We start from the raw sequence: 18,103 nt of genomic DNA on the forward strand, positions 1-18,103 counted from the left end.
CTGAAGAAGCCAAGATGGCCTCCCATCCAAGAACTGACCAGATCCAAAGCTGCTTAGTGTTAGTGCTCTCCAAGGCCGATGTTCCTCAGAGCTGTAGATAATCTCTTCGTCAGAGACCACCAGGTGGGACCTTCACTTGTTGGACTTAGGTACCCATCATTGAATCTGCAAGGTAGCCTATTTCCCTTCATGTAGATTGGCCTATCTAGAGCCACAGACGGTTTCTGTTGTAGTGGTTTCCTTCATATATTCTCCTGTTCTCTCTCTTTTCTCCCCTCTCTCTCCCTCCTCCCTGTTGTATCTGGGTAATTATACACAGCTGCTGCTGCCATCCCATCCCATCTCCTCTGCCTCACCTGTGTCTTCATTTGAGCTGGCAGGGAGAGGAATGACATGAGAGGCAGCAACAACTCCTGTCTCCTGACAAAAATATATCCCAACAGTCTATTTAGGATTTCAGGGTGGTGCACTGTCAATTGTATCACAAGACAAGTATAGTCATAAAACCATAGCCAGCAACATTAAAACAATTAAAATTTTACAAATAATTAAATCACTTGGGTGAATTGTCTGGTCCCAGAAAGACTGCAGCGCAGGAGGCTGGTGAGTCTGTTTGACGAATCTAATCCATAGACTGGGGCACCACTGCTAAGAAATTCTTTTCTTTCTTTGTGGGCTACTGTACCTCTGATAAAGAATGCACCTGGTGATGGGCCTCTGCAGAATATCTTTAAACATGGGCAGGGGGATATGGGAAGAAGTGCACCTTTATAGATATTTGGGTTCCAAGCCAACTCAGTTATTTGGGTCCCCAACAGATCTTGTGCCTTCTGACCCTGTCCTGGGACCTTAGAATATCTGTTTGTCTTCACCCTAAGTTAAATATCACCAGCTCCAATAAATATATTGTGGGATGCCACTGCTTGCACTGGGCAGGACGCGGGTGGCGCTGTGGGTAAAACCTCAGCACCTAGGACTTGCCAATCGCATGGTCGGTGGTTCGAATCCCTGCGGCGGGGTGCGCTCCCATCGTTCGGTCCCAGCGCCTGCCAACCTAGCAGTTCGAAAGCACCCCCGGGTGCAAGTAGATAAATAGGGACCGCTTACCAGCGGGAAGATAAACAGTGTTTCCGTGTGCTGCGCTGGCTCGCCAGATGCAGCTTGTCACGCTGGCCACGTGACCCGGAAGTGTCTTCGGACAGCGCTGGCTCCCGGCCTCTAGAGTGAGATGAGCGCACAACCCTAGAGTCTGTCAAGACTGGCCCGTACAGGCAGGGGTACCTTTACCTTTACTGCTTGCACTTTCCCTTAGTATATACAAAAGTCTGTAGGAAAATAAAGGAACTCCCTGTGGACTGGGTATAGTAGTAGGCATGACGATGCAGTCCAGCTTTACGTTATCATGGCAAATATGGTTGAAATTCTTAGCTGTTCTCTCCTCCTTGATGTTTCCGTAAAGAGCTGACCAACTTTCCCCCAGGAAAGTATTCAGCCCCCATTTGAAGTTGTAAAGGCCGGCGAGGAAGATCCATCCTTTCTTAGTGTTTAGACCTTGTCCTTCATAACCCTAGAGAGAGCTTCTGAAGAAGCAAACATTATTTCTCCAAAATGGATTTTTCTAAACTGCCTGATTTCCTGTTACAACATCTCTATATATCTTTCAACCTGAGGGAATTCGATTGCCTCAACTCCCAGCAGAGTTCTGCTGGTTAATTCCTTTTTCTGTCGTCTGTCAGGCAATACATTCCTGTCACAATCAAGATACTTTGGATATTTGTTGCTTCCAGGGTATCTCTCCACGTTGGCACACACACGTTCATTGCCACATAGCCAGGGATGAAAGAGAAATTCCGTTTGCTTCACATTTTAACACAAACCTGAGAACATAAGAAGAATCCCTGCTGGTTCAGACCAAAAGCCCACCTAGGGCCTTTCTCACAGTGGCCAACACAATGCCTATGGGAAGCCTACCTGTTCTGCGCTTCCTGGAACAATATGCAAACCAAAATGTAGCTTTCCTCAAAATATGCAGGATTTTTCTTTTCTTTTTTTTAATGGCAATGCAGTTTTCTGAACAAAAAAGTGTGAATTATGGGAAAGTGTGCATAAGAATGAATATATTAGTAAAAACAATATACAAAAATGTATTCTATATCAGGGAAATTGGTTGACAAAATGTGCATATTAGGGAAGATTGTTGGCAAAATGTGTATATTAGGAGAAACTGTCCTGAAATGATGATGAATTTTCTTGAGGATGTTTTAACAGAAATTTACCAACTGATATGGAAATGTGGTAACTTGAATTTAAGATTGGAAAAAATGGGAAACTGAAATTAACAGATTTATACATCCCTACACAATCTCATTAATTTTATTTAGCCATTGTTTCTTGTGAGCACCCAGAATCCACTCCTAAATCCATTGTATATTGATGCCTTTTATCGAATGACAGAACCCAAGCAAAACATTTTCAATATCATAGTTCTGTCAGGAGTTGCATTTCAAATGATTAAGAAGTTTTGTATGTCACTCTGGTGATTTTGTACCTACTTTGTGCTTTTTATGGGAAAAGTTAAATATATATATTTTTTAATGGCTGCTTTAAGATCAGTTAGTCTCAGGTTGAAATGTTCACCTACTAGTTTCTGAATATTGCACTTTCTGATACCTGGTTTCTGTTTATTTACTCTTATGTTTAGAGAATGGCGTGCTAGTCCTATACAGAATGCAGAGAGGCACTCTTGATGGATGATAATGCCTTGTTTTAAACTATTTTAAATTATTCTAGATTCAGGTAGGTAGCCGTGTTGGTCTGACACAGTCTAAATGAATGAATGTCCAGTAGCACTTTAAAAAGGGTAAAGGACCCCTGACAGTTAAGTCGACTCTGGGGTTGTGGCGCTCATCTTGTGGCGCTCATCTTGCTTTACTGGCCGAGGGAGCTGACGTTTGTCCGCAGACAGTTTTTCTGGGTCATGTGGCCAGCATGACTAAGCCGCTTCTGGCGAACCAGAGCAGCGCACGGAAATGCTGTTTACCTTCCCGCCAGAGCGGTACCTATTTATCTACTTGCACTTTGACGTGCTTTCAAACTGCTAGGTTGGCAGGAGCTGGGACTGAGCAACGGGAGCTCACCCCATCGCGGGGATTCGAACCACCAACCTTCTGATCAGCAAGCCCCAGGCTCAGTGGTTTAGACCACAGTGCCACCCGCGTCCCTCCAGTAGCAGCTTAGAGACCAACTAAGTTTGTTCTGGGTATAAGCTTCCATGTGCATGCTTATACCCAGAACACACTTAGTTGGTCTCTAAGGTGCTACTGCACAATTTTTTATTTTATTTTTAATGATATGTGTTATATATTGCTGTAACCCATTCTGGGACCTTCTGATGAAAGGCGGGTAAAAATGAAAATGAAAATAAGATGAGTGGTTGCCCCCCCCCCCCAATGCTTGGCTTACATCACTTTACAGGTCCTGCAATAGCATTTTCCAAGCAGATAAAGGAATTTAGTTGGAATCTAGATTTGTTGCAGAATTCCTGTGTGATTGTTGTGTGGTCTGTTGACACTGGTGAGTAGCTCTTTAGAAAGGGGTGTGTGTGTGTGTGTGTGCGTGTGCGTGTGTGTGCTGTCTGTAAATAATGACAAGCCTTCCATCTATGGTAGACTAAGGACACAATCTAAACTGTTCACACACACACAAAACTAATTATCCCATCTACTGACTCCCCTATGGGAATCACCTGAGTTCCTAAAATTGCCAGCTTTTAAAGCTTCTTTGCCTGGAACAACCTGGAAGCAATTCCTAGATGCCACAGCCAGCTATGCTAGTGGCTATTTACAATGGATTCCATAAATATATTAACTTTATATGACAGAGCAATCTCCAGAGCACAATATTAATTATTGATCTCCTCCACACCTTGCAATGAAGAAGGACTTGTATAATTCATTTGTGGAATTCACAGCCCCAGGATGCGAGGGCGGCCATGAGCACTGATGGCTTTAAAATGAGATTGGACTGAGTAGAGATTGCTCCATGGCTATTAGCCATGATAGAGGACTCCACCGCCTTGTCTCCCCACCCCTCTTCTCCTCTCCCACTGCCCAAGAGAGGCTCATCTGGTGGGACAACAATAGCCTCCCAGCAGTAGAGTCCCTCCCACATACCAAGCAGAGAGGGCTGTGTGGCAATGAGGTTGGGGCTGTGCTTATGAACAGGAGAATTCCAATGGGAGCAGAAATCACTGATGTTTGCTTATTCATCCTGTGCCAAGAGTGGAATTCAATCCAATGAATGTGATGGGTATTCACTGTTGTTTTTGCTTTCAGTCTGCAAACAATATTTAACTGATTTATGTTCGGTCCCATCTTTTGCATTGCATTTTTTTTTTTTTTGCACTGAAATAGGGGAGCTGGAATAGCATAATGACAGCAGAAGTAATGTAGTTTGCATAATTTTGCCACCCCAAACAGTGAAAGATGGTAGAAGATGAACTGCAATGGAAGGGAAACAGTGCGGCATGTGACAAACACAGCATACCCCTGCTAGTAGTAGTCCTGGTGGACTTCGCCTGCTGTTCTTAATGGCTTTTCTTAGAATCCATAATCAACAGCCCAATTGCCCCTATTATAATTTGAGACAATGATGAGGAGCCCTCAGGTTTACTTGGTGGTGGAGGCAACACAGCACTTCAAGGGGTGGGTAGGTAAGCTGCCATTTTCATTGGCCATAATGGCCATCAATGTAGCATCACTTGTGGGAAATTATAACGTTGCTTTGTCAACCCAGCTGCTTAAACTGGGGAGCCTAGTGCAGGTGTCAAGTGATGGTGGGCCCTGTCAGGGATAAGGAGCAGCTTCACATGCCAGCCTGGCAAATGGATCTGCTCCCTTGTTCAGGACAATTAATTTAATGGTACTGGAAATCCAAGTTGCCATGAAGATAAACTGCTATCAAAAATGTCTTTGAACCATTTGCTTCATTTGTGTGCTTCGGTGATCATCCTGCCATTTCAAACGGACTGTGTTTTTTGTTTCAGTTTATATCTCACCTTTTTCCCACCGTGAAAATCAAGGTGACATACCTGGGAGTCCCAGATAGTTTTTCATAAGGATGCTGATGAGACTCAGATCTGCATCGTTTCAGCATCACTTCAGCGCAGGGCTTGGCATGGAAGCTGCCTTACATCAAGTCAGACTATTAGCCCTTAACTCAGTATTGTATATGCCAGTGTTTCCCAAACTTGGGTCTCCAGCTGCTTTTGGACTACATTTCCTATCATCCCTGACCACTAGCCTTTCTAGCTGGGGATGATGGGAGTTGTAGTCCAAAAACAGCTGAAAATCCAAGTTTGGGAAACACTGATCTATGCTATGGACAGGGAACCTGTGGCTCTCCAGATGTTGTCACACTCCAACTCCCATCATTGCCAGCCAGCATAGCCAATGGTCAGAGATGATGGGTGTTATAGTCCAACAGCATCTGAAGGCCATAGGGTCCTTATACCTGCTGTACTTGAACAGGCACTGATTTTTCAGGGTGTCAGGTGTTGACCAATCACATCAATCCTGGCGACATAACATAATGCCATGAGGCAGCCCGGCAAAAATTAGCTTTCAAAAACTGAGAATTGCACATGTGGGAGTCATTGAAAAATTGATGCCTGATTTGGTAAAGGGCAAAACCTATCCAAGTTACTGTGAGTGGTTTTGACAGTCTTGATTTCTTTTAATCCCAATCCATACAATCTACATGTTCCCTATGGAATAGTTACACACCAGAAGTAAGGGAAATGTTGCTATAATTGGGATTAGCTGCAGAGAGCTGTCACAAGCCTTTAGTAAGCCTTGCCTTTATTTAAAAGTATGATTGCTGCAACATATCTGCCTGCTATGGCATTAGTCTAAATGAATTTAAACATAGCTTTATCGCTCTGTAGAGAAAAGTGACATAAGCCTATTTAGCTGTGTATACAATAGATAAAACGAACCATCTCTAGAGGTTTCTGTTCTGGGAGAAGCAATTATATACGGTGGAAAACCCTAGAGAGAAGCTGCTGTTTGTTTGGAGGACGGGCTTGGGGGATTGTTGCTGCCACTGAAGTTAGCTTGTCACACTGTATTGATTAAGGGAAGATTATTTTCGCCCTTGATGCCATGCCAGCTTTTGATTTCAGGAAATGCTTTCTGGGATGGCAAGCAATATCTACAAAAGCCAACAATTGTTTGCTGCTGCTTTTGCAAGGTTTGCAGGAGAAAATGAAATATGCCCTCTCTGCGCTCACGTCATTATTAATACCTGTGCTTCGGTAAGGCCATTCGTAATCGGAATGAAGGTTAAGATTTAAAAATTAATTTCAGAGCCTTGAGGAGGACAGTGAGTAGAGGAAGGAGACAGGCAACAGGGAAGAGAAGGAAGGAACATTACTGATGTCCGTGGGGCCAGTTTGAACATTGCACAGCTGCACTAGGGATGCTTAAATCTGTCGATTCTAGTTTCTATTGGTTTTTGATTTTTCCAATCTTAAATTCACTTCTCCACATTTCCACATTAGTTTGCAGATTATTATTATTTTTAATCATGGGAATTCACCAGTATTTTAATGGTAACATTTCCCCTTAATATACACATTTTTGCAAAACAATCTTCCCTAGTGTGATGCGGGTTCGTATGTTATTTTCACTAACTTATGAATTTATATGCACACTTTATTCCAGTATATGCATTTTTGTATACATTGCTTGTCTGGAGAACTGCATTTCAAAATTTGGAGATGTGGCAATTTTCAAAATATGGCTGTGTGTTGGTTGGTTCATACATTGTTTCTGAAATTGTGAAATAGTATACTCTCATCAGGAGCTGTAGCTAACCCCGATTCTCTATGGACCGCCCATTTCTCTCCAGGTCTGATCAGAAGCAATTCCCACTGAGTTCAGTGAAGTCTATACAAAAATACTATGTGATTCTTTGTCCCCCTCCCACCCCAAACTTTGTTACATTTCTGCTTTACATTTTGGGGGGTGCATGTCAAAGACCATGGGTTGTGTCCATACTTTACATTTGAAATGTAGTCTCTGGCTGCTTAATTTTTAACCAGCTAAGGAAGAGGGAAATCAACAACATGTCTACCAGTTGTGGTTTTTAGGGGAGGATCAAGTCTACCCACTTCAACTATCAAGGCCCATAGATATGCCCTAAGTGGCCCACTTGTATCTATATCTGGTTGATCCACCAAGAACCACATTATTAAGTTGCATTTATAGATTTTGTAATCTATCCTGGAACCATTTGCAGAAGGGTTGTCTATGAGCACAAGCAAAAAAAAAGAAGAAGTTATGGTCCCATAGCATGAAGCAGCCAGATTCACATTATATGCTTCTGTGGGTATGGGTTTTAAAAAATGCAGTTAATTTTTGCTCAAGCAGTATGCTCACATCCTGAAAGGAGACCTGTCTCTAACTGTACCTGAGCATTGCATAAAGGCACAAACCGTCCTTGTTTTCCTTTTGGCTTCCTCTCTTGTGTATTGACTAATTTAGAGACGCACCACTTTGATGGCATTCGGAGGAAAGGAAATGCAGTCAGCAGCTCGGCTCAGAACTTTGGAGATCCCCAACGTAGCCTAGCCCAGAATGTCCTCATTAACTTTTCAAAGACTCCAGATTTGGTAGAATCCGTGCAGCCAGCTGTAAATTATGCATGGGGAATCGGTGGCTCCTGCCCACATAGCACAGAGATGCCGCAATGCTTTGCATTAACTTTGTGCTAACCTGTTGCTGACCAGTCGCTTAGATGCTGCTATGGCAGCACACCCACACCCACAAACATCAGAGGTTTTTCAAACACAACAATTATTTCATATTCTGTTTCTTGACTTAGAAAAACAACACCGCACTATCTTTCTTTTTGATAGGGATGCTGGATGAGCACTAATGGTTTTTGCTTATTATGCTTCATTAGGACTTCATAGCCTATGATGCAGTGAGAAGAAAATGCTGCCGTGTCTTCATAGTTAATCCACCCTTACGGCCAATACCATGCCACATTATGCCCACAAATGAAACCGCATGCATGGAGACACCTGAAGCCTTTAGCTGAAGTGAGAAAGAACTAATATTGAAGGCGTAACAGTGTATAGAGGAGCTACCTGAAATTCTAATATGTGGATAATTTTTCCATTGCTTGGGGAACAGAACTGGGACTAAATTCCATTGACACTTTGTGGGCTGGAGAGGGATATGGAATAACCAGCTGTCTTTAGCATCCTAAGGACTATCTCAGCAATCCTTCCTGCTCCAGCAGTGATGGAATGTTGCACCATAAAAAGAGAGAAATAAAAGGATTTTTCTGGCTTTTAAAAAGTGAAGTAGGGCAGAGTTGGACGGTCTACTTGTCTAATATAGGAGATCAATTCTGCAGGAACAACTGCTAATGTATGAGCATAGGCCCGGGCTGCCCAAGGCAAAACTCCCCTGCCTCTTTATTACTCTTCCCCTAGCTAGGGACTATAAAACTAAGTATTCTCCAGTCTGCACTAGATTCTTGAGTGCATCTCTGTCTCCCACCCCACCTCCGAATTCTCCCCAGGGAAATTATTCCACAGTCCATTATGCCTCACTGCTGGGACATAGTTTTTAATATATATTCAACCCATTCTCTTCCCTTCCTTTTAAATCTAGTACATTTAGTTATATGTTTCAGAGCTAGAGATTTCATTTAAAGGAAACTGGTGGGTTTATTTTATTTTATTTATTAGCAGAAGGGAGAATTTATACTATGAAGTACAGACTCAAACACCTTTATTTCACCACCCAGCTGCTAAGTGAAACTACTTAGATGCACGGTACTATCGACTTCTTTAAAAAACCCAAAAAATTATCCTGTATAGATGAAAGGGTATACAGCATTTTGTTTATTTAATGTGTATACCGCCCTTCATCTGTAGATCTCAGGGCAGTTCACAACATAAAAATACAATATATAAATACAAAATACATAATAAAAACAAAAACAAGATCAAACCAAACCAATAGCACCCCCTCCCCACCACCACATCCCACAGACTCATTTATAAGGATACAGAAAATACATAATTCAGCCAAAGGCCTGGTTGAAGAGCCTTGGTGCCTAAAGGCCTATAATGAAAGTGTCAGTTGAAGCTCCCTAGGAAGAGCATTCCACAAACAGGGGGGCCACTGCAGAAAAGGCCTGTTCTCATGTTGCCACCCTCTGGGCCTCTTGTGGAGGAGGTACATGAAGAAGGGCCTCAGAGGATGATCTCAAAGTCTGGGTCAATTCATATGGAGAGAGGTGAGGGAGACATATGTAAAAATAATAATGCACGTGGTGTTTTATTTCATATGCTGTGGTTTTAAGATGCTGTGACTTGAATGGTGTTTATCCATAGCCTTTAGTTATCTAGGTTTCACTTACCTTACTGAAGCTGTCTTTGAAATGTACTAGACAGGTGTGTGTTTTTTTTAAAAAAATGAATATCAGAGGAGAGGGATAGTATGTTCTTCTGGAGAACTTTGAGAGTAAGCCCATGGCAAGAATTTTAGTCCTGCTTGAAACCTGGCTAATGGTAAGCAAGCTGCAATAATAACAGCAACAACACTGTAGTAATAAGCATGTAACAAGTACAGAAACTCTGATTAATGGCCACACTTCTCTTCTTAAGATGTAGATTTATTCCCAAGCAAAACAGGGAGGGGCCTCCTGATGTTGTGGGACCCCCAGCCCCAGGCAGCATAGCCAGTGACAAGGGCTGATGGGAGTTGTAGTCCAAGAATATCTGGAATGTCACAGGTTCAAGTCATCTCTGCATTAAAGGAAAAATGGTTATAACGCTGCAGACATTTCTCATTTGCATTGCATCTCCTTTCCTGGCAATGTTTATATGCAGTTCGCTTACTCATCAGTATCTGGTTTCATGCACTACATTTTCAAATATCAAGTCTGTTTCTAAGCCTTAGTCGACAAATTTCTTACTGAGAGACATCAGGTTTGCAGCTGATTTCTTACACGTGTTCTTCACACAAGAACCCAGATGGCACAACAATGTCACAATAAGAGGGTGCGGCAGAATTTCATACCCAACTGTGTCTTTTTACACATAGGGGAGAAGCTGTAGTTTAGTTAGCGTTCAGCTCGCATGCAATGCATCCCAAAGGTCCTGGGGACAAAGCAGCTGAAGGAGGAGAGAAGGAATGGTGAGTGGAGGGGCATAGGAGCTAACTTCCAGGGGCTTGACTCGGGGTGGGGCTGCAAGCGATCTCAGCATTGGAGAGGGATGTGTGCTGCATTTTGGCCTTGCACAAGGCACCGCTGAAATGTGAGTAGCCTGAGGGTATCTTAAACGTGGGTAGCTCCATCTGCTTTGGTGCCTGCCCATCAAAAGTAAGTCAAGAGTGAAGAAACCAAGGCAATGCCAGCATCCAGCATCCTTCTTGGTTATGAGATTTATGAGATGATTTTGGCCCTGGGTGAGTGAGAGGCAGCATGGCTGCACAAAGTCCCAGGTGAGAGTCAAGAGACCAAGAGGGGAGGTGTATCGGAAGGAGAAGGCAGTGATATTGCTCTACGTGTCTTAGCAATTTCTCTTAAAGTAACACTTGTATATTTGTGCATTTTGTAACGTTTGTTATTCTTTAAGTTGTCCGTTGTTGGTTTAGTTTTTTGTGCACCACTTAGAGGAGATATATATAGTCTAAAAATAAACAGGTTAGGGCTGGGAAGGAGTCATGACTCTTGCACTGCAGGGGGTTGGACTAGATGGCCCTTGGGATCCCTTCCAACTCCACAATTCTATGAAGCTGCTGGTGAAGGCAGTACTGACCTAGTTGGTTGAACAGTTTGAATTTGTCCGTATAAACCCAAAAAGAAGTGGTATATTTCTCAAATTGCACCGAAGCACATTTCCACCCAGTATAAACAAACACGTCCCTATTGTTGTGATGTCTCCAGGCTTTAGCTTCATTTTTTTCTTCCATAAATATATAGCCAAAAGGGTGCTGTGGTTTTTTTTAATTATTATCTTGGGGTAAGGAGGTGTGGATATGGAGCTACTTAGGGGAAGGGGCATAGCTCATTGGTTCAGTACATGCATGACATGCAAATCCAGATAGTGCTACACAGAACCCAGAAAACTGACTGCCAGACATTGTAAACCAGACTTCCCCAGCCTGATGACCTCCAGATATTTTGGACTGCCATCATCTCCGACCACTGACCTTGCTGGCTGGGGAACTGATAGGAGCTGTAGTCCAAACAAGACAGGAGAAGGCAGGTGTAGACAATGTTGAGCTGGATGGACCATGGCATAAAGTAGCTTCCGATATTCGTATATAGCTCCAATGACATTTTCCTAGGAGACATCTGGCGAAGCCCGAATGAGTTATAGGGATGCTGAAAGTCTAGATAATTTAAGACAAAGGAGCATCTGGTTTTATTTGGGGAGGACAATTTGTTTACCAACGGACTTTCGAGAACACTAGAACAGATGTGTGATAGCATTCAGGAGGGTGGATGCAAAAGAAAGAAAGAAAGAAGAAGAAAAAGGGATGAGGTTAAGAAACAGAAAGAGGACGTGGCGTAAGAGAGTGACAAGGCAGTACAGATAGGCAGAAATAGGAACTACAGATAGAGTTCTATTCAATATTTAAGGAAAACAGCATGAGATGAGTCAGCCTGAACTGCTTAGGGCTAGAGGCTTCCAGCATTAGTCCACCTGAACCTTTTTTCTTTGCTTCAGTAAGTTTCCTGTTCCACCAATCTGTGTTTCAAAGAGTCATTGTTCAGAGATTCAAATCCTCAAGTGTCCATCCATTCCATCTGCTTTTTTTTCAAGTGGAAGAATCAATGAGGGAGCTGGTCTCTTCTCCACTGAAGCAAATACAAGGGAGAGCCCATCAAGGCAAGACCTCTCTGGTGCGTGCAAGCTCAGAATGAAAACCTTTAAAGGAGACTTGTCTCTAAGACGGCAAATGTGTGTCATTCCTCTCCCAAGACACCCATCCATTAAACCTGACAGTATTTGTAATGGTTGGCGATTTAGAGACAGCTGATATGAAACTATGAGAAGTGCTAGGGGCACTATTTGTATGATTTCTGAGCTTTTGCAGGAACAAACCATAATAATATTTCAGTAGCACCCTCAAGTAGCATTTCGATGACCTCTTGGCACGAGAGGATTTGTATATCAAAGTACAGCATGGTTTAGCTGCCATAAATACTGAGAAACCTTGACAGTGAAGCTGTCTCTCAAACTGCTAATTTAGAAGGATTCTTGGCAGAGAAATGTCTTTCAACTGTTTTGCAGAGAAGCCTTCATTCATAGGCTAGAGTTAAAAATGGATTTTTCAGTTAACCCCTTAGACTTTATCACGATCCAGAACAAAGCATCCAGCTTTGGTTTTTCTTCCTTTCATCACTTTCATCCTCTTCCTTTGATGTCTTCTCCCACTGTCAATACTTAGGGCCATTTCAGCCATCACAGTAAACCATGGTTCATCATGACAGGAGTGAGCCACAGGAAACCTTGGACATGCACACTCCCTTTTCCTCTGTCATTTCACAGGGAAGGGCTGTAGTTCAGGGGTGGAGCATTTGTCTTGTACACAGGAAGTCCCAGGTTCAATCCCCAGCAGGCTCAGATAGGACTGAGAAAGGACTTCCTTTTCTGATACTGCAGAGCTGCTGCCAGTGAGTTGGACAGTTCATTGGTCTGAATTGATACAAAACAGCTTCCTATGTTTCTTCTATCTAGCAAGACTTTAAGGAAAAGATTAGAAGCTTATGCTTTCATTGTAAATTAACTGTAGTTAAGCAACCCTAAAATGGCGACCATCAGCCTGAATTGCCAGGAGGAGCACCAGTGAAGTCTTACTCCCTTGGTTCAGATTTCAGTACAACTCCCTGAAAATAGATGGAAATGTTAAAGTGGAGGCCATATTCATTCTGCCCTACATAGTACAAACATAGAATGTTTAACTTGTAAAGGGCCTTCCTGTTATGTATATCACAATTGCTTTGTAGTTAGGAGATGTGGGAATTTGAGCCCTCACCTCTCATGCTCACATCTAGCACTTTCTCAGCTAGGCTACTCCCCCTCTTGGTACCACAACACTTTATGGCAAGAATGCTAGATTAAAAACCTCCTGGACTACGTCCAAAGACTTGTAGTTTCTAGACATGGTCTATCTAATCATGCAAGTCCTATTGACCTTAATGTGCATTGTGTCTCTAAAACGCTTATCTTTGGGAAATGACCCATAATGAGTATTTTTATCTTCCTTTTAAATCCAAATGAGCAACATGGAAAGGAAAGAGCAGAATGCTTGATGATCCAACTTGTTAGTGACTGAACAGGTGGGGAACGTACTTTGAAATGCCTGGTTCTATTTACAGTCACTGTCTTCTCTTACCTAGTATGGGTGTTGAAAGAAAAGGAAATAGGCTAAAAAGACCTTTAAAACAGGACAAGGTGGGGGTTTTATTTTAAAGCGCTCTGAAATAATAGTTTGATGCTAACATTAGAGTGCATTAGAGTGTATTAAGAATTATATCAAGACCATTTCCCTTATTGAGGATAGTGGAAAGGGCAATTTGATAAGACAAAAAGCAACCTCAAACAACAAAATTACTGTATAGACAACAGAAAGAAAACCAAGTTGCTTATATTTCCAGTTGCAAGCTGGATTGGATGATGTTAGAAATGGAATGAAGTTGCCATGAAAATAAAACAACCCCCTATCCTAGACACTTTTGTGCAGAAATAAGTCCCCATGAGTTATCCTGGAATACTGACTTGCAATCATTTTTCTGGTGGTGGTTTTGAGATTTTCTTCTCTTGCTATATGGAGATTCTCTCACTAAGCTGAGGCATCTGGCACTAGGCTGAGGCATTTCCTCTGCAGCTACCTTAAATTGTGTGCTCTATTATGGTTTCACATCATGGACCGGGTATGTGGAATGATACAGGGAAAGATGGATGGGCTTGTCTTGCAGATGAAGGCAACGGTGATCTTGATGGCCAAGGCCCTTTAAAAAAAAGCCCCGATAAGCTTCTTTAGCACCATACTAAATCCTGTCATGTTCAGTAGCAGTGCAGAACTGCCCTTGTGAAGGTAGCATCACTGTGGCTTACCTAGATGGAGATGGGGCAGGTTGGGACACCAGGTCAGGACCAGACAGTTGCACAGGTGACGCCATCTCCTCTAAGCTGGAACTCCCGCCAGTGCGGGTACCGTAGCCAATCACTGCCACCGAGGGACTAGCAAATCTGCTAATTTCAGTTTCTCTCCTTTCAAATCTTAAATTCATTTATCCACACTCCTGTATCAGTTTGCATTTTTTAATGTCCTCATGACAATCCATCAGCTCTCTATTGCAAATGTTTCTTAATGTACACCTTTGCAATCTTGCCTGGTATACCCAGTTTTGCAAAACAATTTCCCCAGAAACAATGCATTATTGTATGTTATTTTCACATTTTTTCCTGCATTTTAATGGATAGCTTACCACAATATATGTCAAAAGGACAGTGGAGTTTTGGTTCTCATACTTTTTTAGAAAGAACAAAAAGGATAGGTTTGCCTTTAAATGTGAATTGAATTGAACTTCTCCCCTTTGTTTAATGCCCCCCCCCCCCCCGAAGTGGGTTCAGGAGGGCAGTTCTGCATTGGCACATATGCTGCTACTGATTTGTGTTGTGTGGTGACTTACAAAATGTATAGGCTTTCATGAATAATATAGCCTGGCTTTAAGCTCAGACTCCTCAAGCACCATCTCACTTGCATAACCCGTTTTCTTGGATGTGAAAATGCAGCCTGAGCTGATTCCCTGACATGTGTTCCTGTGCAGCTTATTCCTTAGTTAATATACCAATACACCAGTAACTCCTGTGCCTTTAGAGCTGCTGGAGAGGAGTATGATTCAAAGCAATGAGACAAGCAGCCAGATGTGACAGTTACATTTGGCAATTCTGTCCTGCTTACTCATAGATCAAGAAGGAACGTGAAGGGAGAGTTAGAGAAATTTGGTTTTCCCCATGAATAATTTCTATCTAGGTAGTCATTGTTTATATAAGCTAGACATTCTTCCATGACAAATCTCAGAGCAGTGCAAGTTATATAAACCAAATCTGCCGCAACATTCAGAAGAATGCTGTGTTCTCCTTTCCTGACACCATCAAGAGTGCATTTATATATCATGTGGTCAGATCCATATTCCCCACATAGATCCAGCATATGGCTCTGTACATTTTGGAAAATCTTGGTGCCATTGGAGTCCATCACTTGATGCATCTTTCAGGAGACCCAGTTATGTTTGGCTCTGGTACTTCTCTGTATAGTGATGGTGAAAGTCACAGAGGAAGGAACACAGCATTGTGTTGTTACAAATGTTCTGAGAGTTTCACAGGGCAAGCAGAAATGTATGCGCTATCTCCCATTCACTCCCCACTGCATGCTGCTCTTAAAGGACTCCTGACCCCCCTCCAGCCAATGGAGGGGGGGCTAGGAGAAGGGAGGGAAGCCTCATACAAGCATGGCCAAACTTGGCCCTCCAGCTGTTTTGGGACTACAACTCCCATCATCCCTAGCTAACAGGACCAGTGGTCAGGGATGATGGGAACTGTAGTCCCAAAACAGCTAGAGGGCCAAGTTTGGCCATGCCTGACTAGTAGCAATCATTGTGTGGGCTTCTGCTAACAGGACCAGTTAGTGTTTGTTTGTTTGTTTTGATGAAAAGCAAAGTGGCTATAAGCCTGATCTTTATTACAAAATAAAGACGGTTGGCAACAGTGTTCCCCCTTACGTAACAAACAGGCGATGGAGGGGAACCCAGAACAAAAGAAGATTCTTACATTTATACCTTTTAATTTCCATACAGAACAATGAAAACAAGAGACGTCAGACGAGGTGCGGCGTGAGGGATTAAACAGGTAAGTGTTAAGTTGGAAGAGGCAAATGCCTGTTAATTGTGGTTTGTCGACACTTGGTTCATGTTATTCTTTGGCAGGCAGTGTACACAAAGGTGGAGTAAGCAGGGGCAGAGCAAGGTGGGTGCAGTGGGCGCAGGCCGCACCATGCGGCATCACAGAGGGGGGTGACAAAGCGCCTGGCGGGAAGCACAGCCTGTCCCCTGGAGGTCCCAGGATCACAGCCACTGGAGCTGGGAGCGAGCCGGGGACGCCCGCAGGCGGGTGTCGGAGCTGAAGGATCCCCCCTCCCCCTCCCCAAAACAACACTCCCAGTGTGGACCAGCACCACAGGCTCCCCTCCCCCTCCCCACAGCTGCCCCAAATCAAAGCTGACTTTGTGTCAGCATCCCCAAGCCCTCACTCCCAATAGCATAGTAAGGTCAGGTGGTACGATCCAAAGCAACAGCAGGGAATGCAAAAGAATGGACCACCGGGGGGGGGGGGGAGAAACCCCGTGGTGCCAACCCGCACCAAAGATGCCATCCCTGGGAGGGGAGTGGGCAGCCCCCCAGGCTCCAGCCCCTGCCCGCTTCACCTTGCCCAGTTTATGGAGAGCCGGCCAGCTGCGAGCACCCTTGGATCGCCCCCTAGCCCTATTGTCAAAAGCCAGGGACTAAGAACGGAAACTTTCCCTAGCCAGGCAGGATGTTGCTCAGGCAATGTCTCTGCCCAAACAGGAAGTGTTTCATAGTCTCCAGGGCCAGATTTAGGTTTGATGAGGTCCTAAGCTACTGAAGATAATGGGGCCCTTTATATGTCCAGCTGTCCTTTGTCAACAACAAATTGTCACTGTTGTTTGTGTTGAATATATGCAATATGGTAATTTATGGACCTATTAGGTATCTAAAGCCATTTGCACATAACAAAATATGTATGTTATCAAAGTAATTGTTGAATTGAAATACAGTTAAGAAGTATATTAATAGTAAAATACAATTAATAAGAAGTATATTAATAGTGAAATAATTATTAAGCTCTAACTGTATGTAGGTTTTATTTTGTTTTTTTATCTTATATTTTGGAAATGCACATCCAGTTTTTCCCCCTTTACATTTTTTTGGGGCCCCCAAGAGAGTGGGGGCCTAAGCTATAGCTTGTTTAGCTTATATGTAAATCCGGCACTGATAGTCCTTCATATGCAGGAGTGCCCCGTGGCAGAGTCAGTCCAGAGCTTTAGAATACTTCAGTGCCAGGGAAGATATTCCAAACAGTTGTTCTGACGGTTCATCCTATATAGCATCAACACACAGATCACGAGTTAAATGGCTTATGACAGTAGCCACTTGGTTTATTCAGAAAGGCAAGAACAAATTGAGATGGGAGATGTCAATTTTTCCAGTAGTTCCAGATGTTGTTGCCATATGAGTTCTGCACAAGGAGTGTCATCAAATAGAGCCTTTAAAAAAAATGCCCAACTGTTTTTCAAAATTACAGAAGTCAGATCCAGTAGGGTGATTCCAGCTCGATAGAAAAAGGAAGTCTTTTCAACTACATTTCTTCTTCAGAATTTAGCTCTCAAAAGGCTTTCAGAATAACACCAAATGCAGCAAGGTGCAGCAACTTTACATAGGTGAAGTTGGGCATTCATAATACCCTTAATTTCAGTGGACTTCAGCATGCCTTTCTTAGCACAGGATGAGTCTGAAAACCACAATATTCCAGTGAACGGTTTGACAACTTTAGGACATACCTGTAGTTGATTTTATTTGAGGGAAATAGACTCAGTTGGTATTCAGTGAATTGGTTTGCCCATACTTATTTCCTTATGGACATCATTGATTTACACATATCACTTACTATGTATGGAACTGTTTTCATTAATAAAAAATTAATAAGCAAATATAATTTATTATATTGCAAATGGCAAATGCATTTGCTCTGAAAGTTTTAGAGGTTTGGGGGAATGAAATATTGATTTAACATGCCATCTAGCTTTAAATGTGCACGCAGAAATGGAGGCACAGATAAACTGAAGGACTGCCAGATACTGCATCTTGATCTCTGATCTGAGGCTTTTACATCTTAGTCATAGTATCATTGTGGTGTCAGGTGGTAGGGTGTGCAAGACGGACGCAATCCCAGTGTTTGTTCATAAGCAGCTAAAAGTAGTTTTAA

General features: G+C 42.9%; 1 long non-coding RNA gene across 1 annotated transcript in view; it reads left to right on the forward strand.

The window, feature by feature from the left end:
* LOC310660774 overlaps positions 1-18,103 on the forward strand; it is a 176,315-nt gene that overhangs the window by 150,768 nt on the left and 7,444 nt on the right. Inside the window, exon 2 of the long non-coding RNA XR_014503632.1 lies at positions 15,898-15,949. This is a non-coding gene — a long non-coding RNA (uncharacterized lncRNA). The remainder of the gene's footprint in view (positions 1-15,897; positions 15,950-18,103) is intronic.

The sequence above is a fragment of the Podarcis tiliguerta genome (genome assembly GCF_965153285.1).
Source record: "Podarcis tiliguerta genome assembly, chromosome: 12".
NCBI classification, from domain to species: Eukaryota; Metazoa; Chordata; class Lepidosauria; order Squamata; family Lacertidae; genus Podarcis; species Podarcis tiliguerta.